Genomic DNA, 5,789 nt, shown 5'->3' with positions numbered 1-5,789 from the left:
TACAAATTGAAATTTAAATATGAAAAAAACAGTTTTCGCATTTCATCAAAATACAGGTAGGATAAGGCAGCCATTATTTTAGACAACAACCTGAAAAAAATAGAAACAGTAATCCTTTCAGTTAAAATTCTCGTGAAACTAATCCGTGGAGCGGATCAATTTTTTTTGCCTTTTATTTTAAAAGTTATAAAAACACATCGCAATCGCTTTTGGAAACACGGCATTATAACAAGTTTTCAAATCCCGAGACACACACGAGGTCATTAACTATGGCCCTATTACTATACTATAATCTTCTGCCTAAGGTTTCCGAAAGAAAAAAGGATCGTAGCAGACCAATTGACATTTCTAGAGATCAATGACCTACAACATGGCTTCAGAAGCTGTGTACTGAAATAGCATTATTACAGATCACAAATAAAATTTATGAGCAGATAGACAACCAATAAACCTGCTTACACTGCGCGATCTATTCAAGGCTTATGATATCCTTATTCAATCAATCAATAACGGTATGCTCATGTTTGAGCAGCCGTGGACCTCTCCACCATCTGCCACTTAATCGATCTTACGCTTTTCTTTACTTATACCACGAAGCCCGCAAATACTTGATATGTCGCTCAGTCTTGTCTTCGGTTTGCCTCTTCCTCTGTTTCCTATCACCATCCCTGTCAGCAAGTTTTTCTCAATACTTTTACTTCTCATCACATGACCAACAAACTTTAATTTCCTCTTGTTCAAGATGTCCAACAGTCGGTCTTTACAATTTATCTTTCTCAGCACTTCATCATTCGTCTTCTTCTCTGTCCAGCTAATACGCAGTACTCGTCTGTAACACCACATTTCAAAATTATTGATCTTTTTCTTGTCTATCTACTTCAACACCCAACACTCAGAACCATATGATGCAATTGGGAAAACTAATGAGTTCAATAACCTCAGCTTTGTCCGTAAGGTAATGCTTCGGTCTTTCCAGATGTTATTGAGAGCAATTGTGGCGCTTTTGGCCATGAGACATTGGCACATGTTAAAGGATACGTTGATACCAATGGTCTCAACATAAATCCAGATAAAACACAATAATCTTCATAGGTAGTCGCCAAAACATCGCCAAAAAATCCTGTAAACACTACCCTACAATTTGAAGACCGTTACATTAGACCGTACACAACCATAATAGCTAGGAGTACACGTTGACAGACTCATGCCAATTGAGACCCATGTTGACAACATCCACAGAAAAGTAATGGGCACATTAATCTACCTAAGCCATATAAAAAATAAAATCCCTGTTGAAACGAGGATCTCCTTTGTACAGACAGAAGCTATCATCAGTAAAAAAACTATTGCTTAAGCATACTGCGATGCAACAAATAAAGCTTGAATCTAAAAAAATCGGAAATTACAAAACTTTGCTGCGAGCGTAGCACTTAGTAACGTAAATAAGTATGGCTACATTACCCCACACATAAATAACCGAAGTAGGCAAAAATTGCAATACAAATGTAATTATGATACTAATTCATAATATAAATCACAATCTGTGTTTAAACAATACAGGTAAACTCTCTATATGTTAAAAGATCATAGATGCATAGAACTCTAACGCATTTTTAAAAATAACCATCAGGGAACACTTATTAAATCCTCAATGCCATCAGGTTTCAAAATATAAGAAGAATTGCCATTCATTCTATGCGTAGCTTATATGTATATGTACTCCTTTATGTAATAAGAATAACCATTGTAACAAATGGAATAAAGTATTTTGAATTGTATACGTTGTTTCAATTCCTTCTCATGTCCTCCTCCATTTTCTACTCCTCTCTCTCTCTCTCTCTCTCTCTCTCTCTCTCTCTCTCTCTCTCTCTCTCTCTCTCTCTCTCTCTCTCTCTCTCTCTCTCTCTCTCTCTCTCCCAAAGCCACCGAGTCAAGGACGGCTCCGAAAACGTCCTTGTCCCCAAATTATCCGGAAACACAAGCGCGTCCTCTCGGGTACAATGGAAACCATACGAGACGAGATAACACCTCTGACCACAGGCCTCGCCCCCCTTTCCCCTCTGCGTCTCCCCTCGGTTCAGCTCGCGACGCTGTTCTTCCGATTTTATTATTTTCGTTGTTCTCTCCCACCCTTCCCTCCTTCTTATCTTTTTCAATCCGTCTCCCTTTCCTCTTTCTTTCTTTCTCTCACTTTTTTCTCTCTCTCTTCCTATCTCCCTCTCTCTCTCTTTTCCTCTCCTTTGTCCTTCCCTCTCTCCCTTTCCCTATCCCTTTTCTACGCCCTCATCCTTCCCTCTCTCTTCCTCCCTCTTTCCCTCTTCCTCTTCCTCTCCCTCCTTCTCCCACTTCCACACCCCTCCCTCTCCCTCCCCTCGTTTCCATTTCCCCATTCTCCCTTTCCCTCTCCTTCCTCCCTCTCTCCCTTCCCCGCTCTCCCTCTCCCCCTCCCCCTCCCTCCTCCTTCTCTCCTCTTCCTCTCCCTTTCCCTCTCCTTCCTCCCCTCTCCCTTCCCGCTCTCCCTCTCCCCCTCCCCCTCCCTCCTTCTCTCCTCTTATTTTCCCTTTCCCTCTCCTTCCTCCCCCTCTCCCTTCCCGCTCTCCCTCTCCCCCTCCCCCTCCCTCCCTCTCTCCTCTTCCTCTCCCTTTCCCCTCGACAAATGGCTCTCCGCGAGGGCACGAGGGGAGCCACGCCGTTCTTAGGGCTCTGCAGGAAGGCCTGGCACTGGCCCGGAAAGCCTGTTTGATCTCCAGAGATGAAAGTTCCTGTATCACTTCCTAATGACGGGAAGGGCAGCGGGTGCTCGTTGCCTGGGCCTGGTTCGGGTGTTAAAGATATTTCTTTATCTTCTTCTGCTTCTTCTGCTTCTTCTTCTTCTCTCCTCCTCCTTCTCTTTCTCCTTCTTCTTCTTCTTCTTCTTCTTCTTCTTCTTCTTCTTCTTCTTCTTTCTTCTTTTTCTTCTTTTTCTTCTTCTTCTTCTGCACTTTTGTTCTTTCTCTGTTTATCTATATCTCCATCTCTATCTGTTTGTTCCTCTATCTGTCTGTCTATCTATCTGTCTGTCTATCTCTATCTCTGTCTGTCTCTCTCTCTGTCTCACTCACTCATTCATTTTTTTTCTCTTTTTTTCTCTCTCTGACTCCCTCTCTCTAGTCCATATGATCATCACTTACATCATTTCCAGTATTACCATTATTATTGCAATTATTATCACCATCCTAATCGTCATTACAATTATTATCATTATCCTTTTCATTATCATCATCACCATTATCATTATCACAACTTCTAAAATGATTACTGTCATCATTATTAATATCATTATCACATTTCCCGTTTCCTGACATAATATCCTTATAAACGTTTTTTTTTCCAACATAGTGATATCCTATCTTATTTCTAAATTCCCTCTTCCAAACATATGAACGGTGACCAGCAGAGATACTGACATATATATATATATATATATATATATATATATATATATATATATATATATATATATATATATATATATATATATATACACACACACACACACAACAAATCCCCACATCAACAACACGTGAACACAGAACATACAGGCAGAAACAGATAATCAATACTCAATAAATGAACACCTTACCCAAAGCTAATCTTTCCCTCTTATCATACACCACGTGCACGTAATCTCCTTCTTGAAACAGCGCTTCGAATTCTCTGTATTCTTAAGAGCTCAACTTCCCCAGGTCTCGTAAGTTCCTCGGAGTATAAACTTACGTTGGTGTTTCATCTGCCCTTGCTATCAAACTTGATCGTCCCCCTGGAGTTCCGTTTAATGGACTGGTCACTGAAGATACTTCTGTGGTTTCTGTTCCTTTTCCTTTTTCTTTATACATAAATTAATTTACCATATCTCTATCTATTTTTTTTTTTCTGAAGAGGGGGGTGACTATAAGCACCAGTGCTGTTATAATTGTTATCGTTATAACTGCTGTTGTTTTTTCTATGACCTTTAGTACTATTACTATTGTTATCATTGTTATATTGATAATAAAAATGACGATTATTACTGTCATTACATTACTGGGAACAACAATAAATATGATGATGACAGTGGTAATGATCATTTGAAAAGTGACAATATCTATAATAACAAGAATGATAATGATAACAATAGTTATAATAATAATGATAATAATAATTATTATAATAATAATAATAATAATAATAATAATAATAATAATAATAATAATAACAATAATGATAATAATAATAAAATAATGATAATAATGATAACAACAATAATAATATTGATAACAATTATGATAATAAGAATAATAATGATAATGGTAACAATAATGACGATAGCAATAACAATTTCAGTGATAAAAATATTTTCATTAATGACAATAATAATAAAAATGATGATAATGATAATAGTGATGATGACAAAAATAATAATAATAATAATAATAATAATAATGATAATAACTGATAATGAAAATGATGATAATAATAATGATATTATATCAATTATGATATTAATAATAATAATAATAGTATCAATAATAATAAAAATGATAATAATCGTAAAATAATAATAACAATAATAATGATAATTATAACAATAATGATAACGATAATAATGATAATTATAACCACCTCTTTCGCTCCCTTATTTGCCCATTTTTTCTCTCATCCCTTCTCCCTTCCCTCTCACTTTACCCTTCCTTTCTCTGTTTCCCCTTCCCCTCCGTTTCCTCTGTTTCCCCTTCCCTCCGTTTCCTCTGTTTCCCCTTCCCTCCGTTTTTCTCTGTTTCCCCTTCCCTCCGTTTCCTCTGTTTCCCCTTCCCTCCGTTTCCTCTGTTTCCCCTTCCCTCCGTTTCCCTCTGTTTCCCCTTCCCTCCGTTTTCTCTGTTTCCCCTTCCCTCCGTTTTCTCTGTTTCCCCTTCCCCTCCGTTTTTCTCTGTTTCCCCTTCCCTCCGTTTTCTCTGTTTCCCCTTCCCCTCCGTTTTCTCTGTTTCCCCTTCCCCTCCGTTTCCTCTGTTTCCCCTTCCCCTCCGTTTCCTCTGTTTCCCCTTCCCCTCCGTTTTCTCTGTTTCCCCTTCCCTCCGTTTTCTCGGTTTCCCCTTCCCTCCGTTTCCTCTGTTTCCCCTTCCCCTCCGTTTCCTCTCTGTTTCCCCTTCTCCTCCGTTTCCTCTGTTTCCTTTTCTCCTCCGTTTCCTCTCTGCTTCCTCTTCTCCTCCGTTTCCTCTCTGTTTCCTCTTCTCCTCCGTTTCCTCTCTGTTTCCTCTTGTCCATCTCTCCTTTCTCTTTAATCCTCTTCTCCCCTTTTCTCCCACTCCCCCATTTATTCTCTCCCGTCATTTCCTCTTTGTCTCGTCCTCCCTTCTTAACCTCCCCATTTGGATAATCGTGTAGAACTACTTCAATGATAATAATTAGGGAAATAATGATAATAATGACTACTACAATAATGATGATAATGATAAAAATGATAATAATAATGTTAAAAATAATAATGGTAATAAAAAGGATAATAATAATGACAATTATAATAATGATGATAATAATAATAATGATAATGATAATGATAATAATAATAATAATAATAATAATAATAATAACAGTAATAATAATAACAATAATGATAACAATAACAGTAATGATAATGATAACTGTGGGTGTGGAAATGGGTGAACTGCACTGCTAAAGGCGAGACGTCTTAAAGCCTCGTTTCTTTGGTCTCGCACGAAGTCACGGATTCGCTGGAGGACATTCGCTGGAGACACGCTTAAACTGTGCTCCGG

This window comes from Penaeus monodon, chromosome 18 (assembly GCF_015228065.2).
Source record: "Penaeus monodon isolate SGIC_2016 chromosome 18, NSTDA_Pmon_1, whole genome shotgun sequence".
Lineage (NCBI taxonomy): Eukaryota > Metazoa > Arthropoda > Malacostraca > Decapoda > Penaeidae > Penaeus > Penaeus monodon.
Note: the sequence above shows the minus strand (reverse complement) of the source record.